The following is a 14,650-nucleotide window of genomic DNA, read 5'->3' on the forward strand; positions in this document are numbered from 1 at the left end:
GTGTGTCTAATAGCTAAGATTGCTTGATTATGTATGTATGCTCAAATGCTCAAATGGGCTTCAATGGAAGATTTTTGATAGATTTTGGTGAATGGATTTGATGTAAAAATGGCTTCTCAAAATGGCATTATGGCTTTACTTTTTAGATTGTGTTGTTTTTTCAAAGGGGAAGGATCCAATTTATAGGCAAGAGGGTTGAGGGATGGAGGGCTAAGATGGAAGGAAAGGAGAAAGCTTATGGAGGGCTCAGATTGAATGAGAGGAGAGCATATGGATTGTGCTTCCTTGTAGCCAATCAGGGAGTGACACATGTCATAGGGTCATTGGTTAGAGCAAGAGGGGTTGAGGGGTCAACAAAGGAGGCTCAAGAGATAATATCCTCATAAAGACCCTTCATAAGTGCTTTGTAAGAGCATTGAAGGAGAGTGTAAGAGATATTTGAGGGTCATTTATGTTGGAGGGTGAGGAATTTCGACTTGGGTTGGATTAGGAAGGTTTTAAGCTTGCTTAGGATTGTGAAAATGATTAGAGGATGGATTAGGATGGTTTAGGATTAGCTTAGGGATAGGCAAGTGGATGGCAATAAATGAGAGTGGGTGAAGGAGGAGATATTTGTTAACTTTGGCTTGGGTTAGCAAGTCTTAACTCATGTTTAGGGAATGTGACAAGGTTAGGAGGGGATTAGGATTAGGATTAAAGATAAGGATTGACATCTTCTAGAAGAGTCTAGGCTTTGGATGAGGATGAAGACTTTCTAGAAGAGTCTAGAAATTCCTAGGATGAGGATAAAAAAGGTTTTTAGGAAATAAATAAAGTTTTATTTATTTCAAAGATTTGGGTTGAGGAGATATTTATTAAAATATTTTTAATAAACATGAGGATTAATATTTAATCTTAATTAAATATTTTGAGTTGGGATTAGGGGTAAGAAATGATGGGATTAGCCTTCAATCAAAATTAAAGAAGGATTAGAAGATTTTGGAAGAGGTTAGTGGTCTTAAGGAAATTGGCCAAGTTTTGGGCAAAAAATAAATAAATAATTTATTTTGGGATTTTTGGTCAATTTATTGATTGAATAATTAATAAATAAGAAAATAATGTTTAAATAAGATTTAAACATTTTTGGGAGGGATTCCTTAATTAAATATTTTTAATTAAGATAAAGGGATTTAATGGCATAAAAATTCATTAATTAATTAATTAAATAAATAATTAATAAATGATGATGTCATCAGGGACTTTTTTAGAAAATAAAAATACTTTATTTTCTAAAGGATTTTTAAGTGTCTACAAGTGCTATTATTACACCTAAGGTTAGTCTTAGGAGAGTTATTAGGTTACATTTAAGAAGTTAGTTATAATTCATTTTATTATTAGGGTTAATGAGTTAGGTTTTTGCTCCTATTATGGTTAAGGTTATTGTTAGGTTATTGCTCCTATTACAGTTAATGTTAGTGCTACTATTAAAACTAAGGTTAGTGTTAGTCTAACTATTAGGCTATTTTTTTATGCGGGTTAGTATTATTGTGACACCTACAGTTGGTGTTAGTGATAGTTGTATACATAAGGTTAGTGTTAAGGGAATTATTAAATTACATTTAATAAACTTTTTAGGGTTCATGTTATTGTTATAGTTAAGGTTATTTATCCTATTATAGTTAACGATAGTGCTATTGTTATACTTAAGGTTAATGTTAGGTTAATTGCAAGGTTTTTTTAAAATGTGGGTTAGCATTATTGTGACACCTACAATTTGTGTTTGTGCTATAATTATGCCTAACATTATTGTTAGGGGAATTTCTAGTTTATATTTAAAAATTTTCTAGGGTTTGTGTAATTATTATGGATAAGGTTATTTTTAGGGTTACTACTCCTATTATAGCTAATGTTAGTGCTATTATTACACTTTAGGTTAGTGTTAGTGTAATTGTCAAGTTAATGTTTTTATGTGGGTTAGTCCTATTATAACACCCATGATTAGTACTATGTGGCACCTACTATTATATTTTTATAATTTATTCCCTCCTCCCATCCTTTCCCACTCTTTCTAGAGATTTCCTTTAATCACCCTCCCTCTCTCTCTCTCTCTCTCTCTCTCTCTCTCTCTCTCTCTCTCTCTCTCTCTCTCTCTCTCTCCCCTAGATCTCTAGATACACCCTCTAATCTATCTCTTCCTCCATACTCTCTAGATACAACTTCTAATATCTCTCTCTCTCTCTCTCTCACACACACACACACACACACACACACACACACACACATCTCTAGATACACCTGCTAATATATATATATATATATATATATATATATATATATATATATATATATATTCCTTCTCTCTACATATACCCCTAATCTCTCTCTCTCTCTCTCTCTCTCTCTCCATTCTCCCTAGATACACCCCTTAATATCTGTCTCTCTCTACATATCTCTATAAAAAAACATAATATGTGTTGATCTCTAAGCCTATGTTGTCAGTTAGTGTCCAAAAACTTAGTCATTTACTAGGAAAGATTACAAGGTCATCACTGTGACCTTGTTATCTCGTAAAGGCCAAGCATACAATGCTTAGACCAAGCATAATAGTGATTGCCAAGTATTTAGTAATGATCGAGTAGATGTACACGTCGAGCAATATAGCTGAGACCAAGCATGTTGAAAAGTTATTAAGTGTCAAGAAAATAGGAATATAGAAGCTGTGTGATAGCATGAAGAAGTATACATGAATGAACATTAGAGCATTCAAGTGCCAAGTAGTTCAGTTTTGACATATAAGTTTGTAATGGCACAAACACATATGTTAACTATTTTGGCCAACTTTTATATAATATTTAATATTTGTAGAGCCATATAAGAAGATGATCACTTGTCATTTCATACGGTAACAAGGCATGCAATTAAACCAATCAAAAAATGGGATAGAAATGACAAAAGATGATGAAGTGTAAACTATCGATCAAGATCTAGAACCTTCATAAAACATATATTTAAGGAAGATTATAACCCTAGAATTATGTGTGCATCAAGATGCATATGAGTGTATGTGCATGTGAAGGAGTGAAGACTAAGTTTGAAAGAATATAAGAGAGAGTAATCAGAGCAGTGAAGGACTAAACATAGTTATCAAATTAGGAGATCCGAAGAGATACAACAAAGAGAAGACCCAAGATCAACTTATAGAGAAAACTGAGGGTCAGGTTTTGAATCAATTTTGTTAATTGATATAGGGTAAATCTCTTAATAGAGTGGTCTTAACAGACCTATGTAAACCTCCTAATAGAGTCCTTAGTTCATTGTGTGTGTAAAATCCTTTAACAAGGTGAGACCTAATAGTCTCTTAAGCTTTTAATAGGGCATAGCCCTCACATGGTAGATCATATCTTATGATAAAATATTGTAACCCTAACAAGTTAACTTTATTGTTGCAATAGTGAAGATTTTTGGGTTTCATCCCCACCCTAATTTTACCTTCATCTTGAAGTGTTTCTGGGTAACCAAATCATTATGTTATATTTTGAAATATTACATGGATGTGATTTATTTCATTTATGTTTCAACATTAAAATTTTAATGGTAGATCTATTATATGAGATGAATTAGGTGTGGATTTATGAAATTGATTTTGAACTTAAAAGTTTAAGATCCTGATTCACCCCCCTTCTTAGTATCTTGTTTCCAATATACCTATTCCAACAATTGGTATTAGAGACCAATTCTTGTATCAGGAAGCCTAACAACTTAAGAGGATCAAATCATGGAAATGGAAGTGTATAAGATGAGAAAAATCATTGAAAATCAAATGATTGAAATCAAGATCGTATTGCAACAATTAGAAGTAGCAAAAGAGGAGTTAAGGAAAACCTTAAAAATAAGAAAAGAGATAGCTATTCATCTAAATGACACTCAACACAAAGAAGTTGACATAGAAGGACTACTTCAGAGTGGAAAGACTAGTAACAATGATGAAACATTGACAAAACTGCTAGAGAAAAATAGTACCCTAGCAAAAGATCTCAAGAGAGGACAAGAAATTCAACCAGTTACACTATGTGAAGTGATCAAAAAAAAGAAGAAAGAAATGGAAGACAAGCTCATGGCTAAAGAAGACAAAATATAGATGGCCAACAGACTTGAAGAGATATCATTTGAAGTACAAAAGCTCACCAATAATCAACTAGATATGATAAATCAACTAGTAATTATAAATCAGGAAGCAAATAGAAATGATTTAGAGATAAAAAATCTAAGGCTACATAATGAGAAATTGAAAGTAAGTTCAGGCATGCAAAGGAACTCATGGAGAGAATGAATAAACCAAATGAAGCAATCAAACACTTTGAAGAAATTTTGAGGTTACCTAGAACAAAAGGCACCTTTGGACTTGGTACAACAAGCACTCTTCATCAACTAAAGAAGGAGAATCATCCAAAAGTGGAGAAAAAAGGAATGAAAAATCAAAAGATAAACCTATATGTCATCACTATGGGAAAATTGGTCACACAACCAACACTTGCATAAGAAAAAATAGTATGCAATCTCCTAAACCAAGTGGTAATTGTTTTGGTTGCAAGAAAGATGGACATCAAGCACATGAACGTAGATCAAAGAACAATGACTTAACTAGAAAGGGGTCTAAATTCCAAGGTCATTTCTACAATTGTCAAAAGTAAGAACATAGAGCTCATGAGTGCAAATTCAAGAAAAATTCAAATTGGTTACCTTGAAAACAAACTCATACATAAAGGAAATGCAATTCCTATAATTGGGATTATAATACATGGTACAGTTGTCACTATTGTGGAGAATATGGACAACATTCTAGAGAATTGCATCAAGACTCATTTCAAAGGAAGTTACAAGAAATGACTAAATTGTGAGATAGTATGTTTTAGTTGTCTCAAAGTTGGACACATAAGTAGAAACTGCAAAATCAGAACACTAGCACTAGCAACAAGTAATGGAAGTGACAAACTTGAAGGAAAGAGAACATGGATAGAAATAGTAAGAGTTGGAAGTAGTGAAGTAGGCAAAGCCAAGATCACCCAATATAATGGATCAGGTGATCACACCACATCTCCCTAAAGAAAGAAGGTATGTAGGAACTATATATTCAATGTTATATTTTACATCAGTTCCTAGCATATAAGTGATAAAAGTTCATATCTACATAAGTAAAGATGCATTAAGAATATTAGGAAAAGAAAATCATAAAGTACCAAGCATCAATGGTACAATCTATATTGATCGAGCTTTGCAGTATAGACTAAGTGATCAAGGATGGTAATATATTGATTGAATGAATTACTTATGGCCAAGTGAGTAACCTTGACCTAGCTGAAGTGAAGTTTGAGCTAGCTATCATACACCAACCAAGTATGAAGATATTTATTGTAGACCTAAAATGAAAGTTTGAAGGTATGTATCAAATTTGGACATTCATTTTTATTCACCAAGCAATCAAAGAGCTTATGAGAATATTTCAAGGCAATTGAAGAAATTTTAGTGACCAGAGCAAAAGAATCACATCAATTTATCAACAAATTTGTGAAACAAAGTAAGTCTTACTCTTAGTACTGAGTTAAATATTCAAAGATTTTTTTTGCAAAAGATTTTTTATTTCAAACCCTAGTTTAGAATGTTATCTAGAAGTGAAATGTTAGAGGATAGTAGTGCACAAATCATAAAAAATTATTAATGTCCTCCACCAAAATTTAGAAATTTAGTAAACCTTGAAAATACTATTGATGATATTGGAGCTTTATCATAAATTTTACCCAGAGTCTTGACTATTCAAAACTTAAGATCGTGTTATCTATGCAAAGTTGGAGAAATCAGAGATTTTGAGAGAAGAGTAGCTTATGATAAGCTATGCATTCATGGAATCCTGAAGGATGAATAAAAGATCATTATCAAGAAAGGGCTTACCTATGCCCTAAGATTTACAAAGGTTTTTAAAAATTTGAATGGTCAATAAAGATTGTGCTCAGCCACATTCATGATATGAAAATATGGTTAGAAGGTGGGTCGGTCAAGATTAATAAGGCTATCATTCACATGGTAAATGGGTACCCTACCTTGGATCAACCAAAGAGTATTAGAAGCAAAATGAAGAATGAAATTGAAAATTTGATTGAGGAAAAATGGAATGGTCATGTTACGTAAATTGATGGAATTGAGGACCCATTAATTGAATTTGTTGTTTGTATGATAACACACAAATTTTATCAATCTAGTAGGTTGAACAATGTACTATGTGTAACAGTGGATTTGGGCAACAAAATTGTAAAGAAGGATCATTCCTATGATCTTGTTGAGCTACAACTTCACCAACTTATAAAGAACATAGAGGCGGCAAGGAAAGTTAAGAACACCTCTTGTAAGTTTGGATCCTTGATAATTTGTATATTTTTCTATGTACAAAACTCTTTTCCTACTATTGGAATAGTTGCATGGGATAGGAATAGAACAATTATGGAATAAACTAGTGATTTAATCAACATATTGGGATAAATCTTTGAAGCAATAATGGACAACTACTTTGAAGAATTCAAGGTAAAGATGAGGAATAGAATGAGAATTGCTAAGTCAGTTGTGGAGAAATACTATGATGAAGTATGTTTTATTTTGTATATCCACAAACAATTTTGCCGAAGGTAGCATGGCTAAGGCCAATGGTCTATGAAGTAAATGTAGATGAGGTAATTGTAGCAATTACTACACTTTTAGTTGAGGACATAGATGCGAGTGCCAAAAAATTTGGCACATATGAAACTGTAATTGCCGAGCTGATTCTCGAAACCAACATACCCAAAGTAGGGAAGCAAAGAAAGATAAAGATTACTGAACGTAGTAATAAGGAACAAGGAGAAGGGTCTGGACAACCTACATAAGCTGAGGAAGGAAAAGGAAAAAAACTTGTTGTTGTGAAGCTGAAGGCCACCAAATAGAAAAAGGTTGTTGTGATTGAGCCTAAGGTAAAGGCTGACCTGAAAAAGGATATGCAAGAACAAGTGGCAGGTAAGAGACCAAAAGGCAAGGTGATCATGACTAGGAATAGGATTGCACAACCCCCTATTGAGCAATTAACATGAAGTCCATCTAAGAAGAGGAAACTGACTGAAATACAAGAGCAACCAACACAAGCAAAACCAAAGAGAAAAATGATCATAGTACAAGAGGAGGAGGAAGATAATAAAAAGATTAATTTTGATGAACCCAAAAAACTTCAAATAGTGAAAAGACTCCCTCCAATGACTGTAGATTAGGTATGTGAAAAATTGATGGAATCTAAAAGTATTATGAGATTCAAGGATATACAGTATGATTCTTTGAATAATGATGATCAAGTTAAGCTTTAAGGTTCCATGATTGACATGATGATCAAGTTTAGACACACAACCCTAGAATTGGGAATTGTATTTCTAGTGGGATTGTACAAAAGAGTGGATGCAAAGTAGAAATGGGCACTGTTCATCAAGAAGAAAATAAGAGAAACACCACTGGTACATGCTATGCAATTTGGGGAAGACTCATATGTCTATAGCCCTTAAAGATTTTTTCAAAAAGTTTATGCCAAGAGACATGGAATATAAGGTTCTAAAAAATAAAGCTCATGAAGTTGAGAAAGATAGTATTCAGATATGGAAAGAAGCATTTGGATTGCTTACTCCATTTGTGGAAGTGAGGGAAGGTTGAGATGCAATAAAATTTGAAGATGAATACAAACAACAAGTGGACAAGATGATGAAGGAGATTCTACAACTAGTCAACCAGTGTGAACATAAAGAGACTCTCATAATAGAATATGACACTAACACCCATCCACCTAATCTAAATATACTAACTGAAGAGGAAATTCAAGGCTTAATGAAAGATTCAAGCAAACTTTGTACTAACCCAATTTTTTATAGATAGTAGAATATCCAAAGCTTGAAGATAAGAATATCGATGATGTTAATGTGACATCAGTTATAGAGGATACAAGTGTCAAGCAACTTGGTAAGGTTTTAATTGTATATACTCCATTAACTTGTATGACTTTTATAGAAGGAGACAAATTTTGAAAAGGACTCGTGCACTAATTTGGTAGAAGAAGAAGTAAAATAGAAAGAGAAAGAGCCTACTCAAGCTCTTATTTAATTGTTGAGTGCAAAGGCTGTAGAACAAAAAAATGTGGCACCTATGGTGATTTCTACACAAGTGCAATAACAAAATTCAAGATCAAGTGAAAAGGGGAAATAGTTGCAATTATCACTACCAAGTGATACATCTTTATGATCTCAAGATGTGACTCATTTAGGTGAGGAATATGATGAGTCAGTGAGCCTTGATGAGTTGATTACATTACCTATGTATGATTTGAACAATCTTATACTAGAGAAAATATAAGAGCTACAAAACTTGTTGAACCATAAGGCAAAACAAGAACACCTGAGAAGAGAGCAGAAGAGAAGGCATGTATTACATATTGTCAAAGATATTTTTATAGATGCATTTGAAATCATAGATTTGAACAACCAACATAAAATTTTGGATTAGCTAGTATATTTAGTTGATGAAATTCAGACATAAGACATAGACACCAATGAAAAATTATTACAGTGGTCTAAAAGACAAATGAAGCATAAAGTGTTATAGAAAGTGTCACATGAACTTGTACATAGACAAACTAAGATTTCTACATTAGTCACATAGATGGAAATAATTTTGCAAACCATTAATTCCTTATATTTGAAATTGTGTGATATTGATTTTTTTACAACATATACTACACACTTATTAGAGCTATTACATGCAAACATTAGAGTGAGTGTTATTACATTGGGAAAGAATGCAAGTTCAAGATCATCCTTTTAAAATGAATTGACATTAAGTCAAAAGAGGTTAGTCAATCTCACAACTAAAGATACAAAGATCAGGCATAAGTTGATGTTGATTCAACTCCAACTATTGTCACATTTAAAGATTATTCAGAAGGTGGTCTCTATTGCTAAAGACATTTTGAAGAAAGAGACACAATTTTTCTATGTAGCGAGATTCATTGATCTAGTAGCCGAGCTAGAGATTTAGTTTCAAAATTTGGAACAAGTTCAGGAAATATGGAATAAAGGCTATGCCAATATTATGCCAAGTTATCAACAATTCTTTGATAAGTGTCAATTAGCCCCAACAACCCCAAGTTCAATGAGGGACAAAAACAAGGGGGATATGATATAAAAGAGGATATGAAAGAATAAAACAAGGATAAGAAATGTGCATATCAAACATCAACTATTAGATCTTACAGGATCAAACTATGGTCTCAAGGGGTGTACTCATTTTTTTTGAAAGAAATGATTATTTTATTCATAACAAAGTGTTTTTTCCACTAATGTCAAAGGGAAAGATTGTTGATCTCTAAGCCTATGTTATCAATTAGTGTCCAAACACTTAGTCATTTACTAGGAATGATTACAAGGTCATCACTGCGACTAAGTTATCTAGTAAAGGTTGAGCATACAATGCTTATACCGAGTAGGAAAGTGATTATTGACTATTCAGTAGTGACCAAGAAGATGTACATGCCAAGTAATATAGTTGAGACTGAGCATGTTGACAAGTCATTAAGTGTCAAGCGAACAAGAATATAGCAGTCGAGTGACAACATGAAGAAGTATACATGACGAAGCATCAGAGCATTCAAGTCCTGAGTAGTTCAATTTTGACATATAAGTTCATAATGGAAAAAACACACAAGTAAACCATTTTGGCCAACTTTTATATAATATTTAATATTTGTAGAGCTAGCTAAGAATAAAATCACATGTCATTTCGAAAGGTAATGATCCCAAGGCATGAAATTCAACCAATCAAAAAATGTGATAGAAATGACAAAAGAAAATTAAATGTGAATCATTAATAAGATCTAGAATCTTCACAAAACATCTATTTAAGGAGGATTATAACCATATAATCATGTGTGTGTGGAGATGTGTATGAGTGTATGCATATGTGAAGGATTGAAGACTAAGTTTGAAAGAAGATAGGAGAGAGAGAAATCAAAGTAGTGAAGTACTAAACATAGTTATCAGATTAGGAGATTAGATCAGAGATACAAGAAAGAGAAGACCCAAGATCAGCATATAGAGCAAACCAAGGGCTAGATACTAAATTAGTTATTTTTAATTGAGATAGGGTAAATCTCTTAACAAAGCGGTCTTAATAAACCTATGTAAACCTCCTAATAGAGTCCTTACTTCATTATGAGTTTAAAATTATTTAACAAGGTGATACCTAATAGTCTCTTAAGCTTTTAATAGGGCATACCCCTCATAGGGTAGATCTTATTTTCTTATCAAACATTGTAACCTTAACAGGTTAACTTTATTGTTGCAATATTGAAGATTTATAGGTTTCATCCCTACCCAAATTTTACCTTCATCTTTAAGTGTTTCTGGGTAACCAAATCATTGTTTTGTGTGTTCAAATATTTTATGGATGTGATGTATTTCATTTAAGTTTCAACATTATAGTTTTAATGGTAGATATATTATATGAGATGAATTAGGAGTGGATTTATGAAATTGGTATTATTCCAACAAATATGAGCCTCCTCTTGTCTCTAGATATACCCCCTAATCATTATCTCTCTCTCTAGTAAAAAAATAATATTATTGCTAGGTAGTAGTATATATAGAGTTACAGATAGTTGTATAATTTACTAAATGCTTAGTACAGTCACATATATATTTAGGGTTAGAGTTAGGATCCAAGGTTTACAATTTCATTTATATGACACTTAGTTTTATGGTTTGGGTTAATAAGTGGTTTGGTGTTACACTAAATAAGGGATGTGGTTGAGGGAAGTATGAGATTTAGGTGTAGTGCTGGAGTATTTGGAGTAGAACTATGTGCTAGAATGATTAGAATAATTGGGAGGGGGGTGAATTAGTTATACTCAGGTCCAAATGTACCAATTCAACTTTTAACAATCTCATTAAATAGCTTGGTCCATATAGAAATATATCAACAACTTAATATTTTTCTCATTACTTAACTCTTTATTCAATATATGTGTGCTAATCAATAGTAAAATAAATAACTATAAAAACAACATGCATAACATAACATTCACACAAGTCAATAACACTTTGACACCAAGATTTAACTTGGAAACTAATTTGTGAAAAACCCATCAAGTAACATGATACCACTTTTCTAGTCTTCTGAAGTGAGCTCTGTTAAGAACCAACCTTAATAAAAGTTACAAAATACAATGTTAAATGTGACCTTGTTAAATAATTTAATCTCCCTGTTAGGAGTGACCCATTTAGAAGACTTTGGATCATTCCATTAGAATGTCACCATGATTAAAGGATTTAAAAAGTAACTATTAGGTCAACCATGATTAAAGGATTTCGACTGTCGCAATGGTTAGAAATTAACAATAGGTTTGATTTTTAAAAAAAAACTCACTTTTCAAATTTAGATCTCCATTCGCTCATCTATTGGTTCACTAACTGGCCTCCATTATCATTTCCATCACTAGTCTACTTGGAATCCCTTCAAGTAATCATACTTCACTACTCTCTTTCACTTCTCCTCTGTTACTCTATTCTTCATAGGTTCTCCTTAGGATCACCAATAAACAACAAAAAAACCTTAGAAAACATCTCTTATACCTCCTTAAATAGGTAAATTTGATCTTTTGTCACTTAAATGTCACCATAGATCTTAGGGTTAGGTTAGATTCATTGAATCCTTCCATCATTTTGTTCTCCTTCTCTTTTCTTGAAACTTCTTGAAACTTCATTGGCTTTGATCACACAAAAAACTCTCTTCATTCATTAAATACTCCAACCATCAATCCTTATCATCCACACATTTTGATCATCTCAAAAATTCAATTGTGTCAACCTCAAACTCGATTCTTTCATAAATTATAACTTTTTCTATAACTCGACAATCACTAAGTTCTTCTACTCGGTCATCAATGTGTAGCTTGAAATACATTTTTCTATCTCACTCAACTTCTACTATATCGCTTGACCATTACTACAACTTTCTCTTCCAACTTGCTCAACAATAACTAGTACTCAGTTTATACTATTTGTTCTATTTCTTCTTAAGTTCCTTCATTGACTGACCAACATTGGTACTTAGTCAAGCTTAGAGTTAAACTCAACTTCTTGTCATTTTACTCATACATAGACTCACTTATCTTCCTTACTTCATGTATTGATTAAACTACATATTATCTTGTCAATAACTAACTTATCAACTACCCATTGCAATTCCATGATGCTTAACTTATCTTCTCAACAACTTTGACTAGCTCACCTTGCTATCTCCTCTTTTCAAATCCTCTTCATCAATCAAATAATATGTCACTCTACACTATTAGTAAATTTCTCTCCAGTAGGTTTGACATTAATGACAACATAATAATTTTTCTAATTGTAGTTTCCAACAATCTTCCTCTTTGACATTGATGGAAACACCTCTAGTTACCATGCAATTCAAAATATTCATCATGTCTTCTCTAAATGTGTATTTCTATCTCCCTTTGTGTTTGTGTTTCTCTCTTTCTTAGTTTCATTATAATTCTCATTCATGAAATTTCTAGATGCTTCCTCTGTGATACCAATTATATATCTCCTCTTGTAATTCAAATTCTCCCTCTAATGTCTAGATACCAACATCTCTGGGAATATATGTCTCCCTCTTTTGACATCAGTCAATTTGATATTAGCTTATGGTAACTACATAACTTCATCTCCCTCATTATATGAATGGTAACTTGAACACATTCTCCCTCTTTGAGAACAATGCTAAAGACGTCAACCATTCACATACATCTCTTCTCTTTGCTCTAACATACATAACTTATTCATGTCACTACTGTGATCGATATAGAAATATAACTTCTATTTTTTTACCTTGACTCCTTACACTCTCATATGTTCCATGTGTCAATCCATCCTTTTACAATATTTAGGTAGATCCTAAAATGCTACCTCCTACATCAATCTATAAGATATTCTAATTATAACAATTGATGCAATACTGCATCTCTTCTCATTTTTCTTAAGGTAGGGGAATGAACCATAACTTACCGCTTAGATACTCGAAATCATCCTTAGGTAGTGCCTTTGTGGATATGTCAACTATCTATTCTTTTGTGTTCACATATTCCAATATCACTTCTTTGTCTTGTACCGGCTCTCTCAAGTAATGATACTTGATCACAATATGTTTAGTCTTTGTGTGCATCATAGGATTATTTTATATATTTAATGCACTTATGTTATCACAATAAATAACAATAGGTTCAATAATTTTTTCCTTCATACATTTCAACAATTTTTTGATCCATACAATATTTGAACAATTGGCTACTACAAAAATGTATTCAACTTCTGTTGTGGATTGTGAAATATGGCTATGCTTCTTTCTTGTCTATGAAATCAGTCTCTTGCCTTGAAAGAAAGAACCTCTACTTGTACTCTTTCTATCATCAACATTTCCAACTCAATCTAAATCAGTGAAAACCTTCAACTCAAAATTATCAATTTTGTTGTACCACAATCTATAGTCTTTTGTTCCTTTAAGATATCTTAGTATTCTTTTCATTACCATCATATAATTTTCTCTAGGATTAACAAAAAATCTAGCATCAATACCAACTGCTAATGCAATATTAGGTTTTCTATGTACAACATATTATAGTTTACCACTCATTGACCTATATAATGTTTGATTCACCTGAGTAGAATCATCATTCTTTGACAATTTATGACCAATAATCGTAGATGTTCCAATTGGTCTTGAATCTTCCATTTCAAAAGTCTTCAATATCTCCTTGATATACTTGGATATTGTGATGTATATGCCATCTTTCATTTGATAGACTTGACATCCAACAAATAATTTTTTCTCTCCAAATATTGACATCTCAAATTCTTTCTTTATTTCATTAACAAATGACTTACACAATGAATCTTTTCCTCCAAATATGATATCATCAACAATTTTTTTAGCTAGTAATATCCTACTTTTAGATTCAATTTGGGTGCAAATTTCCATTGTCATTAGTTCTTGCAAAATCAATTTTTACTAGATAAGTGTGTAACCTTTCATATCATGGTAGAGGGGCTTGATTCAAACCATATAAAGCTTTGAGTAACTTACATAGCATATTCCTCTTTCTTGGATCAAGAAATCCTCTAGGTTGTTCAATGTAGACCTCTTCCTCTAAGATTCCACTTAGAAATGTAGATTTGACATCCATTTGGTACACATTGAATCCTTTGTAAGAAACATATGCAAGAAAAGCTCTCACTCCTTCCAACCTTACAACTAGGGCAAAGGTCTCACTATAACCAACTCCTTCTTCTTGTGCATATCCCTTAGAAACTAGCCTTGCCTTATTCTTTGTGACTTCAACTTTCTGATTCAACTTGTTTATGAAAAAACCATTAAGTTCTAATCAAATTCTTATCCTTTAGCCTTGGTACTAATTGTTAGAAATTTTTTTAGTTCTCCCCTTGGGATTTGTGACAAGGGCTTAACCACCTCATGTGTGCTATAAGTTGAGTAGTTGTATCAGGCATTGATAGATTGGTCTTTTGGTTTAATGAAAACCCCACTCTAACAAGTGGTATCAGAGCTT

This window comes from Cupressus sempervirens, chromosome 2 (genome assembly GCF_028749045.1).
Source record: "Cupressus sempervirens isolate cs-2001-9-10 chromosome 2, ASM2874904v1, whole genome shotgun sequence".
Taxonomy (NCBI): domain Eukaryota; kingdom Viridiplantae; phylum Streptophyta; class Pinopsida; order Cupressales; family Cupressaceae; genus Cupressus; species Cupressus sempervirens.